Genomic DNA, 17,115 nt, shown 5'->3' with positions numbered 1-17,115 from the left:
TTTTATTTGTTCCAAAACTAGTAATACATGAGAGTAGAATGCATTTTGATACAGCATACATGGATGGAGTATAATTCTTAATTCTTCTGGTCGTACATGGTGTGGAATCCCACAGTTGTATGGTTATATATGCACACAGGGTAATAATGCCTAATTGACTCTACTGTCCTTCCTAACCCCATATGCCCTCCCCTCTACATAAAGTAACTCTATTCTTCCCTGCCCCCCTCTTACTGTGAATTAGCATCTGCATGTCAGAGAAAATGTTTGGCCTTTGTTTTGGGGGGATTGGCTTATTTTACTTAGCATGATATTCTCCAGCTCCATTCACTTACCAGCAAATGTCATAATTTCATTCTTTTTTTAATGCTGAGTAATATTCCATCATATATATGCATATATCATATTTTATTTATTCATTCATCTGCTGAAGAGCATCTAGATTTGTTTCAGAATTTACCTGTTGTGAATTTAGCTGCTATAAACATCGATGTGGCTGTATCCCTGTAATATGCTGATTTTAAGTCCTTCGGGTATAAACTGAGGAGTAGGATAGCTGAGTCAAAGGGTGGTTCCATTCCAAGTTTTTGAGGAATGTCAATACTGCTTTCCATATGGTTGTACCAATTTTCATTCCCACCAGCAATGTGTGAGTGAACCTTTTTCCCCAAGTCCTCATCAACATTTATTGTTGTTTGTATTCTTGATGATTGCCATTCTGACTGGAGTGAGATGAAATATTACAGAATAGTTTTGATTTGCATTTCTCTAATCGCTAAAGATGTTGAACATTTTTCATATATTTGTTGATTGATTGTATTTCTTCTTCTGTGTAGTGTCTATTCAGTTCCTTGACCCATTTATTGGCTGGGTTATTGTTTTTTTTTTTTGTTTTTTTTTTGGTGCTAAGTTTTTTTGAGGTCTTTTATATCCTGGAGATTAATGCTCTATCCTGAGGTGCATGTGGTAAAGATTTTCTCCCATTCTGTAGGCTCTCTCTTCACATTATTGATTGTTTTCTTTGCTGAGAAGAAGCTTTTTAGTGTGGTGCCATCCCATTTATTGATTTTTGATTTTTAGTTCTTGCACTTTAGGATTCTTATTAATGAAGTCAGATCCTAGGTTCTAGAATTCATAAACGAATTCAGCAAAGTAGCAGGATATAAAATCAACACCAATAAATCAAACACATTCCTATATATCAGTGATGAATCTACTGAAAGAAAAAATAGGAAAACTACCCCATTCACAAGAGCCTCAAAAAAAAAATACTTGGGAATCAATCTAACAAAAGATGTGAAAGACCTCTACAAAGAAAACTATACAACACTAAAGAAAGAAATTGAAGAAGACCTTAGAAGATGGAAAGACTTCCCGTGCTCCTGGATAGGCAGAATTAATATTGTCAAAATGGCCATACTACCAAAAGCGTTATACAGAATTTAATGCAATTCCTATTAAAATCCCAATAGCATTCTTCACAGAACTAGAAAACGCAATCATGAACTTCATATGGAAAAATAAAAGACCCAAAATAGCCAAAGCAATCCTTAGCAAGGAGAGTAAAGCAGGAGGCATCACAATACCAGAACTTAAACTATGCTACAAGGGCCTAATAACAAAAACAGCATGGCACTGGCCCCCATACAGACACATAGATCAATGTACAGAACAGAAGACACAGAGACAAACCCACATAAATAGTTATGTCATACTAGACAAAGGCGCCAAAAACATTGCCTATTCGACAAGTGGTGCTGGGAAAATTGGAAAGGCACGTGCAACAAAATGAAATTAAACTCCTATCTCTCACCCTCCATGAAAGTCAACTCAAAGTGGATCAAAGATTTAGGAACTATGAACAGAGATCTTGTGCCTAATAGAAGAAAAAGGAGGCCCCAAACTCCGCATTTTAAAAATGCTTTTCTTCTTTGCCTAGCTGAGGTGCCAGAGAGGCTCTATAATTATAATGGTATTTATTGGGACATAGGAGAGCAGCCCAAATCCAAAGATGCATGATATCAGATGTTTCAGTTAGGGGTAAACTGTGAAAGTTTTCAAGATCAGAAAAAATTCAAGTATCTCCATCTGAGAAGATGAGATTACAGGGGCCATAGAAGATAGAAGTTTTATACTACACTGTCAAATCCCAGCAAGCTCATTTATTGGTATTGCAGGTCCTTGTCTATCCAGCTGTTAATAGTACTGACCTCACAGTGTCACCAAGTGAGGTAAGGCACTCAGCCTAGATAAATAATAAATGATTCATAGACATGGTCATGCTATCTATTTGCTGAGGTAATTGTTCCTAATAATGTTTCCTCCAACTTCCCGTGAAATATTTGCCAGCAAAAAAAAAAAAAAAATGTTAAAAGGGAAAAAGATGTGAAATTAGGAAAAAGTTGTAAAACCAGCTGCAAGAAGGTGTTCGTGCCTCAATAAGACTTGGTCAGAAACATACATCTCTGAGACAGACTTGAAGGTACTTGTTTGGTTCTCCAACCTCCCGTGGGAAAGTAAAATCTCCCAAGCTTCTAAATACAGGCAGCTCATTTTCTTCTTTTAAGTTGTTCTAGGACATAAATACAGACAAGGGGTTCCTGGCACCAGCATGAGAGCTCATCTTACAGCTCAACATCATGGAGGTCTAAACTAGGCATATTCTGGAGATAACTGATCAGATTCAAATCCTAGCTTTTAATTTTATCACTATTAATTTGATCTTTGGAAAATTATTTAATCTAAGCCTCTCTTTTCTCCCCTATAATATGGGGATAATAAAACAGGGGCACTAGGAGAATTCAAGGAGACAGAAAATGTGTAATAGGCACATTGCCACAAAATGTCCATGTCCTAATTCCCAGAACCTGTGAAAATATTGGAAAATACGTGCCAAAAAAGAGATGCTATAAATGGTATCAAAATTTCACCCTTTTCAAATAGGGATTATTGTCCTGGATTATTTGGGGAGATTCGATCTAATCACATGGGCCAAACAAAGTAAAAGAAAGCAGGAAAGTCGTATAGAGAAGTGGCAACACAGATCCAAAGCAAAAGAGAGACTCAAGCCCGCCCCCCATTGGTGAGTTTGTGAACTGAAGGAGGAGGCAATGAGTCAAGGAATGTGGGTGACCTCTTGAAGCTGAGGATAGTCATCAGTTGGTAGCAAGAAAAATGGGGACTTCAGTCCTACAACAGCAAGGAACCAAATTCTGTTAACAACCTAAATTATCAGGAAGCAGATTCTCTCTTAGAGCATCCAGCAAAGAATGCAGCTGTTCAGACACCTTGATTTTTTGTTTTGTTTTGTTTTGTTTTTTGCCCAATAATACCTGGGTTGGTCTTCTGGCTTTTTGAACTATATTAATAACATTTCTGTACGTTAAGCTCTAAGCTTGTGGTAATCATGGCCGTGGTGGAAAAGTCATACAGAATGTCAATACTTAGAATGTCAAGCACTTAGACTGGCCTTTATAGAACAAAGTAAAAACTAATTAAAAATCCAGCAATTTGATGATAATGATGATGTTTGTCATCCAGGGGATGACCACAATGAACTTTTAGGTTCCATCTGAAGTTTTGAATATTAAACCTGCCTATAATCACAGTATTAACATTTTTGAAGACTTCCCATTGGTTAGCTATTATACTGCAATTATACTGCATGTTTTCCACACAACAAATTATTTTATCAAATCCTCATAATTGTCCTATGAAGTTTATATACAATTATCTCCATTTTGAGAATATAAAACTAGAACTCAGCGTTCACTCGTCTTATACTAGAATCTGAGTGATCTGTGTTATGCAGAACTGATCAAGGACACAAATTCCTAAGTGGGGGAGAATTCATAGTGTCCCCCAAAAGATGTAAATACAACACAATGGGTTGTTTCTTTAATGGACACACATGCTTTCTGTTCATTTATTTCTATTAATGCCTAAAGCAATACAGTTGGAGCTCTTTGAAATCAAGTTACACAGGGAGAAACAGTAGAACTTGAAATTCTTTAAGAGATAGAAAGAATTGTGCTCTTTGAGTACGACAACCCTAGCCATGTTCCTGCTGAGCCCAAAACATGTAAGTTTTAAATAAGGAAACCAAGCCCAGATTCTCAGCAGCTTAGGAAACATGAAATGGAATTCATGTGGACTGAGACAGAGTTTAGAAATGGGATGAAATGTGCAGTCTCCTGTGATCAAAGTTTTACAGGATGATTTTACTCTTCTTTCCTCAAGCAGAATACAATCTTAAGTCTCTCGTTATGTAATAAAAAGTTTCAATTAACAGGTGGACACCAGACAAGCTGGGTTCTCCATATACTGCAAGTAGTATTAATGGTATAAAGGTATTAGGACTTTGGAAAATATTTTAAAGGACCATGGAAGGTATGTTAAAGAGGCAGCATGTTTGGAATTTGAATGTATAGGATTGAAAAATGAATGCCTTAGTTGTGACTCTGAGCTCTATAATGGTCTATGTGATATGTGCAAAGTGACTTTAATCTGCTAAAGGTTTTTAATATGAAGTTTATAAAATGGAATAAATAATATTCATCAATAGGTTGTTTTAGCATTATTGGAAGCAAGATGTGTAAAACACATAGCCCAACACCTGGTACACAAGTCAGCTACTTAATGCTTATGAGAAGAATGAGGCACAAGAACATGTGTATGCGAGACTTGTCATTCACACATAGAGATCTAGTGTGTAGATATTAATAAAGTCCTTTTATGCACAATAGCTTATTCAGGTCTTCTACAAACTGGTTATCATTTTACTATTTTGTGTGGCTCTGCCATGGGAAAGACACTGCCACTCCAGAGAGAGACCTATTCCCTGGATCACATTCTCATCAAGTCCTGCTGGGAATTTTCTGGTGATTGGTGGAAGGCAGAGGAGACTGGTAGGTTCTGGGGGAAGAAGATCTGCATGTGGAGCCCTGTAACTCCACTGACTAAAGGCAGCTGGAGAAGGCACTTTCTCACTCTGTCCCTTTGAAATGATACTCATAAATTAATCCATGAGGGAAAACAGAATTAGTAACCAAGAGCCGCTTGGACTACAGAAATCTCACACAGCCCCGCTGTGAGGAGACTCTAACATGAAAATTTGATGCTGAATGTCTGTCTCTATCACAACAAAGTGGAAGAGACTTGCTCAAAATAAACAAAGAAATAAAAAGCTAACAAATTATCAGAGTCCCCAGACAAAGCAGGACTGGGAAGCTCTTTATTCCACTTGATGCTGGCGGTCAGTGAGGCAGAAAGAAGAGGCCACAGTGAAAACACACACTGAGTCACATGGAAGTAGGTCACACTGACCTGGATACTCTGGGAGCTTCAGAGTATGAAGATGACAAGGTTCCAAAATAAACACAGCTGAAAATGTCCAAGGAGACACAAATCAGAGAGGTATATCACTAACGAAAGGAAAACAGGTACACTCAAGTATGCTCAGATTAGAATATAACGTAGAAATATTTGAAGGATTCAGATCTAACTGAACAGGAGAGTGACCTGTTGGCATGAGCAAGACACAATATGGAAGTAGAATGTATGGAAAAACCACTTTTATTTTCAAAGAATGAAGTCCTGTAGCAAAGGTGAAATCAAAATTGCATTTCAAAATTGTCTCTGCGGTCCTGATCTTCTCATTCTGGTCACCTTCATTTAATCTCTATAATAACACCTAACTGGTCTCCTGTTAAAGTCCGGCAGTCTCCTTGTCCAGCTCCAATTTTAACTTCTCATATCTACCATGCTAGCATTCTTCCTAAAATATACAAGTGGCTAACACACTGGAATAAAAGTTCACACACACCATTGTAAGATGTGCCAATAAGGGATGGAACAATAGTAAATGCACAAGTTCTTGTACATTTCATAGAGGAAGACCAATTGTTTTCTTAAACTGATAAAAGATGCTAAAGATGAATAAAATATATTATTTAAAGATAAAAATAGAGCCCCTAGAAAAACCAATAGTATAAACTTACCAAATTAGCAGTGGTGACTCATTACATATTCATATACACAAACTAATCAATAAAAACACAAACCACATAAAGCAAAGCAAACAGCAAAGGACATAAAAATAAATAAATAAAGATATGTGCTCATGCAATAAAATGTAATAAAATAACAGCAAAACTAAGCATGTTTACTTACTATGGCAACAGATATAAATGCCATGAACTCAAATATTAAAGAAAAAGACTTTCAACTACGTTCAAAAACTTAATTCCAACTAAAATCTTTTCTGTAGTCTGAGACATACATGTTTTAACATTCAACATTTCAGAACTCAAATGTTGGACATTTTATGTTCAGGTTTCGAGTGAAAATGAACCTTTGTTTTTTATGAATAATTGCTATTCAACTAATGATAAATTGTGTAGTTCTAGGAATTTTAGAACATAGTAAATGCTGTCAGATTTAAAACAAAATGATTCAAAAAGATTCAGAGTGAAATGATGGCTAAGTTTTACCAAGCAAATGAAAATTAAAAGAGTACAGAAGTTGTGATATTAATACCAGACAAAGCTGAATTCATGTAAAAAGAGCATTAAAGAGGATAAAGAGATTAACTTAATAATCCACAATTAAGACAGAAACTTGAGCATCTATGAAACAAGCAGCATATTATAAATGTACTTAAATTTTGTTAAAAAGGAGACATTCACCTAAATACAATGAAAATGGAAAACATTAAAGCACATCCTTTAACTCCTGTGAGTTCAAATGAAAAAAAAATTAGGATAAAGAGTTGAAATAATGTAGGAAATATGTTTCATCTAATATATCTCAGAATCCATAATCTAAAAATGGCTCCATGATTTCTTTTAAGCATGCATAAGAAATTTATAAAAATTAAATTTATATGAATTAAAAAGCTAAGAAAGTCAAAATCCTAAAAATAATTGGTCCTGATGATTATAGTTAACAATAAAGTATTATGTACCTGAAAATTTATTGATAAAATAGATGGTAAGTATTCTCACCACCAAAAAGATAACTATCCGAGCTGATGGATATGTTATTAGCTTGTGATAATCATTTCACTATCTATACATCAAGATATCAGAGTGTACACCTTAAATATATAGATTTTGTCAATTATACCCCAATAAATTTGGAGGAAAATAAATAAAATCAATGGCTCAAGTTATGTTACTCAGAATTAATCGATTCATGGACTCTTTATTTAATCCACTTTTTCAGGCCCATTGCTACCAAAACTCATTCATTTTACAACATACTATGAGCTGTTCTTGGATAGGAAGAATTAATATTGTCAAAATGGCCATATTACCAAAAGCAGTATACAGATTTAATGCAATTCCTATTAAAATCCCAATGACATTCTTCATACAAATAGAAAAACCAATTATGTAATTCATTTGGAAAAATACAAGGCCCAGAATAGCCAAAGCAATCCCTAGCGAGAGAAGTATGGCAGGAGGCATCCCAATACCAGATCTTAAATTAAATAACAAAGCTATAGAAACAAAAACAATCTGGCATTGGCACCAAAGCACATATGAAGATCAATGGAACTGAACAGAAGGCACAGAAACAAACCCACATAAATACAGTTATCTCATACTAGACAAAGGTGCCCTAAACATACACTGGAGAAAAGATAGCCTCTTCAACAAATGATGCTGGGAAAACTGGAAATCCATAGGTAGTAGAATGAAATTGAACCACTCTCTCTCATCCTGCACAAAACTCCACTCAAAGTGGGCCAAGGACCTAGGCATTAGACCAGAGGCCTTGCACATACATGATGAAAAAGAAAGCCTAAATCTCCATCACGTTGGCTCAGAAATCGACTTCCTCAACAAGACTCCTATAGTACAAAAAGTGAAATCAAGAATCAATAAATGGGATGGCATCAAACTAAAAACCTCTTCACAGCAAAGAAAACAATCAAGAACATGAACAAAGAGCCTACTGAATGGGAGAAAAATTTTGCCACCTTCACCTCAGATAGAGCATTAGTCTCAGGATATACAAAAATACTTAACGCCATAAAACAACTAACCCAATCAATAAATGGGCAAAGAACTAAAAAGGAACTTCACAGAAGAAGAAATAAAATGTTCAACAAATATATGAAAAAAAGGTTCCACATTTTAGCAATTGGAGCAATGCAAATCAAAACTACACTGAGATTCCATCTCACTTTCAGCAGAATGGCAATTATCAAGAATACATGGGGCTGGGGCTGTAGCTCAGTGGTAGAGCTTTTGCCTCACATGTGTGAGGCACTGGGTTCGATCCTCAGCACTACATAAAAATAAATAAATAAAGATATGTGTTCATTTACAACTAAAAAAATATTTTTTAAAAAAGAATATAAATAACAATAAATGTTGGTGAAGATGTGGGGAAAATGGTTCACTCATACATTGCTGGTGGGGCTGCAAATTGGTACAACCACTCTGGAAAGCAGCATGGAAGTTTCTCAGAAAACTTGAAGTGGAACCACCATTTGATCCAGTTATCCCCACTCCTCAGTATATACCCAAAGGACTTAAAATCAGTATACTGTAGTGACACGGCCACATCAATGTTTATAGCAGCTCAATTCACAATAGCTAAGCTATAGAACAAACCTAGGTGCCCTTCCACAGATGAAATAATAATTGTGGTATATATACACAATGGAATATTACTCAGCCATAAAAAGAAATTAATTATGGCATTTGCCAATAAATGGATGGAACTGGAGACTATCATGTTAAGTGAAATAAGCCAATCCCCAAAACACCAAAGGCCCAATGTTCTCTCTGATATTCAGATGCTGACTTATAATAGGCCTACAGGCAGTGGCTGTGAAGGTTCACTAGACTGGACAGGGGGAATGGGGGTATGTCATGGGGGATGGCAATAGGAAAGACAGTAGAATGAACTGGACATAACTTTCCTGTGTTCATATATGAATACATGAGCAGTGTAACTCCGCATACAACCACAAAAATGGGAAGTTATACTCCACGTATGTATGATTATGCCAAGATACATTCTACTGTCATGTATAACTAAAAAGAACAAATAAAAATTTTTTTCTTTAAAAGCCAGTGTTAGCAACTTCATGAGGTCTTATACAACTCAGTGAGACACTGTCTCTAAATAAAATACAAAAAAGGGGATATAGCTCAGTGGTTGAGTGCCACTGGGTTTAATCCCTGGTACCAAAAAATAAATACATAAAGTAATTAATTAATTTTTCATAACAGTATAAAAACAGTCTTAGTAAAATGAAGTTTACCAGACACATAAATAGAAGATTGAATATAAAACCTATATAAACTAAGGTTTGATTTAGCAGCAGTAAGTCATATAAAGATTACACACTGGAAACTGGTTTTAGTAGGTAGTAAGCTTAATATGATTCAACAGTGTGCAACGCTGTTGTCAAATAAAGCTAATCCCATGTTCCTGGGAGTTTGGTAACTAGAATCAGAGAAGCGATCTATTCCAATTTCAGTTTGGGAAGAGAAATGTTTTTATTGACCTCTTTATAGAGTGAAGAGGGCACTGAGTTCCTTGTAACCAGAAATGTTTGAGCGGAGGCAGAGCTATGGTCTGGACCATTTACTCACATTTCACAGGATTAACCCCACACTGGAATGTCCTTGTGGTCTGCAGTTTACACCAATGGTCAAAGAGTGACACTCGGGTTCAGCCAATGCAACTGTTCCTTACCTGAACACACCAGGGGACTAACTTCTTATTTCCTTTCAGGCCATACCCTGGGCAAGCTTGCGCCCACAGATCCTGGTCAGGGAGAAGCAGACTGAGTGGAAATTGCCACACAACAGCAGCAGTTGGTAAAATCTCTCTAAGGCGACATATACCTGAGTTGTCTCAGATGCCTGGCATATTTATGGGCCAGACACCAGGGTGGGGAAGGAAAGTGGCAGGTCAGTAGCATATTCACAGGCAAGTGCCATTCCCAGGGAAGGCAAGACCTCTTATGAGGCAAGGGCTTTCAGGGGAGGCATCTCCAGCGTGACGCTGGCCACCCACAAACTGCCTTCTTCTTTTGCCTTTTCTGCTAAGATAGAAGGAACGTGGCCAGTTATGGAAACTAGAAGCCAGGGCCTCTTTCCTCTCTGTATTTTCTTCCCCAAAGTCTGCTCTGATTAAAAAAAAAAAAAAAAAAAAAAAAGGACCTGAATCTCTGACATGGCTCTTTTAGACCACTTGAGTGGTGCTGTCTCAGGCTCCTCATCTGGAAGTTTTATGCCTTTACAAAGACATGGAGTCCATCAAAACTACCTAAAATGCTGAATTAAGAAACATTCCAAGTGTGGTAGGAGGAATTATAGTCAACTTTGAGTCAAAAGAACTATTATCCTTGTGAGTTTGGAGAAACAATTTTCCCCAACTCAGCCATCCTACTGTAAAAGGGGAGTAATAAAACCTATCTCGTTACCTTATTTGCTAGTTTCAAGAAGCAAATGAAGTAAGAGACATGAGGAAGGACTTACAAACTATAAAATGCCACACAAATATAAATTAATGAAACAAAGTAAACCCACTAAGTCATCTGATCTTCTTTCAACAATCCCAGGAAATGGGCAAGTTATTATTCCCTTTTGTTTGGCAAGAGGCAAAACAGAAACTAAAAAGGAACAGAGTATTTGCTTAAAATCCTTCAGCATGGAGGTTTCTCAGAAAACTTGGAATGGATCCAGTGGAACCATAGAGAACAGCCCTTTCCCTGTTCTTTATGGATTCAACAGCTGCCCAGCGTTCTCCCTGGCTCCTCTCCTGCTTCCTCTATCCCATATTTTATTTACCTGCAGTAAAGAATGTGTACTCTTGAGCTGTCTTGAGCTTCAGCAAGTGGCTACCCAAGCAAGTTGAGCATCCTGTGTCCCATCCCCTCCCAGCCGGCCACCTGTACTGCAAATGCTTTTGGTTGTTTCCTCCAAATCAGCTTCCACCCTTTTTTGGCGACACACAAGTCCTTTTTCCTCTGACCTCAGGTTGGAGGGGCTAATAGGACAACAACAGAAAGACCAGAAGGTAGGAAGAAATAGGGATTGGGACATCTGTCCCCCGGAGCTCTCCCAGTCTCAGCACTATAGAGCTGATATGACTGGATCCTCACAAGTTCAACTCTTGTCTAGAGCTCCTTCCACAGCGACAGGTCTCCTGGGACAGCATGGACACCAGGTCCCCAGGCTCACCCTTTGCTCTTCAGGCCTAGGCAGCATCATGAGTCTCTACCAGTGCTGATCCTTGGCACCCCATTATCTCTCTCTGGGTGCCTCAACCTAGTCCAACAAATCTCTAAGTTATGCCTTCATTCCCTTCACTTAAAAATTTCAGTTATAGCAGGTGCGGTGGCGTTCACCTGAAATCCCAGCAGCTCGGGAGGCTGAGGCAGGAGGATCATGAGTTCAAAGCCAGCCTCAGCAACCTGGCGAGGCCCTAAGCAACTCAGCAAGATCCTATCTCTAAGTAAAAAATAAAAAGGGCTGGAGATGTGGCTCAGTGGTAAAGAAAAAAGAAATTTCAGTTAGGCATGCCTTCTGTTTTCTGTTAGGTTTCTGATGGAGAAACTCCTGTTTTCCAAACTACTTGTTCATAGGCCTCCTGGTACATTTTTACCACCATGTCTCCAATTCTTCTCTGAGCAAGTTCCTCATTTTATTCAGATTCTACCAACAGAAAGCCACAAGCCACTTCTTTCTCTCCCCAGGTACTGGGTCGCCGTGGGTCTGCACCTGCCCTTTCCCTGTTCTTTATGGATCCAACAGCTGCCCAGCCCTCTCCCTGGCTCCTCTCCCTTCTTCCTCTATCCCATATTTTATTCACCTGTAGTAAAGAATGTGTATTCCTGAGCTGTCTGCTGTATAATTTGGGTTGAGAAACAGAGCATTAAGGCACTCTGTGTGTACCTCTGGGGAAACACATCCTATTCCAACACTGTGCTTCTTTCAACTCTAAATTTGTAAACTATCCTTTAAACAAAAAGGTAATTTCTGCAGAAAAGGATAAAAAAATTGACCACCCTATCAGTTTTGCCCTCAAGGTTACAGCGACTATTCCTGCAATCAAGCCCATTCCTTCAAAACTAGATCACAACTGTTACTGGGCACAAGGGCTGCTAACTATCTCCAAGACTGCAATAAATCAGTGGCAACACTGTTTTCCACCATCAAAATTTACAGCGGACACAGACACAATAGTCATTTGGACCTCCGGGGTGCCTTCTCACTAAAGACCATGAGTTCGGTGGTTACACATAACCTGTAATAATGGCCTTGTCTTCCTAGAATGTGATGGAAGAGAAAGAAATAAAAATACCCTTGACTCCTTTGCATCCAAAGGCTGACATAAAGTTCAGGATTTTAAGCCCTGTCTCCTCTCCTTGCTGTGAAAAATAATGATCTCTTGATCTCTGATTGTCATTCAAACCATGGGCCCACAAAGCCAGCATCTGTCACCTCATTGGCCTTTTCTTCCTAAATGTTCAGCCTGTCACCAAAAGGGAAATGGCACTGCTAGGGAGGCTTTCCAAACCGTGTTGGCCATGAAACACTGACAATAATTACCAACAAAGTGAAACTTGTGCCTAAAATGTTGACTTCACTGGCCTACAAAATAACTGGTATTTTTCTACAGTTCGAGAGTCTGAGACTTTATGTTATTTTATGACATTTTTGGCTAGTGATCACGGGTACAAATCACCCATGCTCAATTAAGGAAAGATGAAAGTTCAGCTTTCTATAATTAAACCAATAACTTGTTCAGCCTTGGGGCTAGAATTAAATATTAAGGATTTGTGTCTCTTGCAATCTTCCACCAAGAATTAAAGAAGCAAATGTTGCTATCACAGACTGACTTCATATCAAGACCTTAACCATATTGAAAATTATTCATGATGAGACTCTTAGACAATAAAATAAGTCATTCTCGTCCTCTTTGGGCTGCTTGCAATAAACGACTTTCTTCTTCACTATGAGGTTTTGAATAGTGGATCACTTAGCTCATTCTTGGTAAGTCAGTCCAAATATTTTCTTTAGATTATGCTGTGGATAATACATGAAATTTAAGGACTTAAAAAAATACTTGAGGAAATATTTTAGCATAATAAATAAAGCCCAACAACCAATCTTGCAACTAATTACCGTTAGCTTTTATTTCCACACTGGTAAAATGCCTTGTGATGGGAAGTTTCATGTGTCCCCCGTGCTAGGCTGCTGTCCTCACTTATTCAATCAAACACTGATCTAGGTGTTGCTGTGAAGGTATTTTGTAGATCTGGTTAAAGTCCACGGTCAGTTGACTTTAAAGCAATTATTCTAGATAATCTAGGTGGGTCTGACTGAGTCAGTTGAAAGTCCTTAAAAATAGAAATGAAACTTCCCTAAGGAAAAAACTCTTCCTCTGCCTTCAATTCATGCCCTAAAATTACAGATTCCCCTTCCTGACAGTCCACCTTAAAGACTTAGGAATTGCTTAGCAGCCTCCACTTATATAAGCCAATTCCTTACAATATATGTGTGCACCTACCCATCTTACTGGTTCTTTCTCTGGTTATATCCTGACTGATAAATAAGAATAATAATGCCTATTCTGTAGCAGTACTATGAGGATAAAATGAGATCATGCACATGAAAATTATGTTAACACAGAATAAAATCAGGAAGTGTATGTAGAATTACCATTTGATATGACTAACTCAAATCCAGCTAACAACTCCATATAAACACTGTTCTTTCCTAAAAGATCAGACCAAATCATTGTAATTTCCAAATACTGCAAATCCTATTACACACCAAGGCTACTTTGCAATACTACAAACTCAGCTTCACAGATTTGAAGACCAAGACAGATTGTCACACCCAAAGCCACAAGAATCCAGATGTGGTAGTCCCAGTGAAACCCAATGAACTTGAGGCAGAGTGTCTTTGGGGATGGATATCAGAGGTCAAGTCTGAAGTATAGGGGTAAGGTCTATGTTCAAACAGGAATCTGGACAAGGCTGAGATGAAGACAGAGAAGGAGTTCAGAGTCAGAGCTGCAGGACTGAAAGTTAAGTGAACTTGGTAAGGAAGAGGGAGGGATCTGCTTCCAGACATAGCTCGGCTCTCCAGGAGCTGGGTGAGGTGAGGGGCTGTAAAGGAGGGACTCCTGGCCCAAGTGCTAAGCCAAATGAACTTCAGGCTCCGGGGCTCCCATGCTAAGAATCTCATGACAAGTGGCACCTAGTGAGAGACATGGTCACCTAACTCATTTCTTCCTCCAGGTCACACAGTTAGGTTACGTGCCCCAGCCTCCGGTGCAGTAAGATCTGGGTGTGACACTGGATTTTCTTTTTTTCTTTTTTTTTTTTTAATTTTTTATTGTTGGTTGTTCAAAACATTACAAATTTCTTGACATATCATATTCCACACTTTGATTCAAGTGGGTTATGAACTCCCACCTTCACCCCATACACAGATTGCAGAATCACATCAGTTACACATCCATTGATTTACATATTGCCATACTAGTGTCTGTTGTGCTCCACTGCCTTTCCCATCCTTCACCCTCCCCCCTCCCCACCTCTCCCCTCCCCTCCCCTCCTCTCTCTCTACCCCCTCCACTGTATAACCCTGAGGGTCTCCTTCCATTTCCATGCAATTTCCCTTCTCTCTCCCTTTCCCTCCCACCTCTCATCCCTGTTAAATGTTAATCTTCTTCTCCTGCTCTTCGTCCCTACTCTGATCTTAGTTACTCTCCTTATATCAAAGAAGACATTTGGCATTTGTTTTTTAGGGATTGGCTAGCTTCACTTAGCATAATCTGCTCTAATGCCATCCATTTCCCTGCAAATTCTATGATTTTGTCATTTTTTAATGCAGAGTAATACTCCATTGTGTATAAATGCCACTTTTTTTATCCATTCGTCTATTGAAGGGCATCTAGGTTGGTTCCACAGTCTTGCTATTGTGAATTGTGCTGCTATGAACATCCATGTAGCAGTGTCCCTGTAGCATGCTCTTTTTAGGTCTTTAGGGAATAGACCAAGAAGGGGAATAGCTGGGTCAAATGGTGGCTCCATTCCCAGCTTTCCAAGAAATCTCCATACTGCTTTCCAAATTGGCTGCACCAATCTGCAGTCCCACCAGCAATGTACAAGTGTACCCTTTTCCCCACATCCTCGCCAGCACTTGTTGTTGTTTGACTTCCTAATGGCTGCCAATCTTACTGGAGTGAGATGGTATCTTAGGGTGGTTTTGATTTGCATTTCTCTGACAGCTAGAGATGGTGAGCATTTTTTCATGTACTTGTTGATTGACTGTAGTGACACTGGATTTTCACCAGTGGGAGAGGGTGGAAGGGAGTTTTCCATTGGCAGAGCCCACACACACCTTCCCACAATTCCTCCGGCTCTTTGCTCCTCTGGTTGAGTAAAATGGACCCAGCCCCGGGACAGTCTTAAAAGCCACATATGGAAAACAGAAGAGTCATGGAAAAAACCTGAGGCCCTCAATCACTCCTGGGAGGAAAGTCATTCAGGAGAGCTAATCTGACTGAGAATGTCGGATATCAGATCATTAGATTATTAAAAAAAAAAATCAACTTTCATTGTATTCAGCCACTGGTAGTTTGGGGGGATTATCTGCCAGATCAGTCAGCTAACAAAATCTATTACCAAATTTGGCATGCTGTTGCCACAAAAACTTAAAATGCACAGCATTGGTTTAGGCGGCAGATGGCAAGGAAATTGATAGTGGAATCAGAAAAGATAGAAACTCGTGCTCTTTAGTAACAAAACAACCTGGCGCTGAAGGGTATCATCTAAGCCAACCACCAATTTAGAGGCTTGTCAGAATAAGACGATGGCCACCATTTAAATCTTTATGAAGGATTTCCCTCTTTCCTATCTATTTCCCACTCCCCACTTTACATTCTCTCGTCAGACTGCTTATCCCGGTGGATGCTCCCACCCTTTCCTCTTCCCATGCAAATCCTATTCTTCCTCAAGGACAGAGCAGGCCTCATATCCTCAGAGTACTTCCAGAATTCTTTAACCCCTGGTGATCCTATCCCCTTCTAAATATACTATTTAGATCATGAATTTGGATATTAAATCACTGTCCTGCACTTTCTTGTGATACGCTAGTGAAGCTGTAAACTTGTTTGGGGAGGGATCAAATCACATGGTAACCTTCCCCCACCTTGATCTTGGCAGAGCCTTGAAAGAGCATATCATAGGCCAAAAAATGTATTGTAGTTCACTCTATATTTCGTTGTAAGCAATAGTCACGTTGTGGAAGAAAAGATGCTGATATAACACACTGGGAAAGGCAAACAGATGTCTTCTGAACACCAGTTCCAAAGGTGTGCCGATGTGGTTGCCTGGACCACTCTAACAAGATACTAGAGCCACACCCAAGCTCCAGGAGACAGAGTTGCATCATCTACTAGCAGTTTCTGCAAGGGCATTGGGTAGGGATGTGGCAGCATCAAGTTTTACCACTTGGTTTTATACCCAGTGAGTGGGTGTTAAAACCCTCAAGGCTTGTGTAGCCGAGCACCTGACAACAGCAGATGTCACATTGGCACCTCATTTTACATAATATTATATTCTTAATCTTATGTCTCCATATCTTCTCTTTTCCCAATTTTCTTCATCTCAGTAAATGGCACTTGGTAAATTCAGCTGCTCAAGGGAAAATTCAGGGTTTTGCCCTTGATTATTCATTCTCTTTACCTCTCTCTCACACACACAATATCCTGCCAATTCCTCCCTTTCCCGTGTCTCTCTTGGTCTTGGGGATGGAACCCAGGGTGCTTTACCAGGAGTTACATCCCCAGTCCTTCTTATATTTATATTGGGACAAGTTCTCACCAAGGTACCAAGGCTGGCCTTGAACTTGTGATCCTCCTGCCTCGGTCTCCTAAGTAGAGGGGATTACAGGCATGTACCACTGCACTTGGCTGACACGCTATCACTTCTGTCTCCAAGATAGAGATTCACTTTGTCCATTTTGTTTCCTCTCCTCCACTCTATTACCATCTCTCAACCAGACTATTGAAATAAACTCTTAACCGAAGTTTAAACTCCTAACTGTTCTCCCTGCTTCTATTCTATGT

This window comes from Marmota monax, unplaced genomic scaffold (assembly GCF_021218885.2).
Source record: "Marmota monax isolate L192 unplaced genomic scaffold, Marmota_monax_Labrador192_F-V1.1 WCK01_AAM20220418_F8-fsc00028, whole genome shotgun sequence".
In the NCBI taxonomy this organism is placed as follows: domain Eukaryota; kingdom Metazoa; phylum Chordata; class Mammalia; order Rodentia; family Sciuridae; genus Marmota; species Marmota monax.
Note: the sequence above shows the minus strand (reverse complement) of the source record.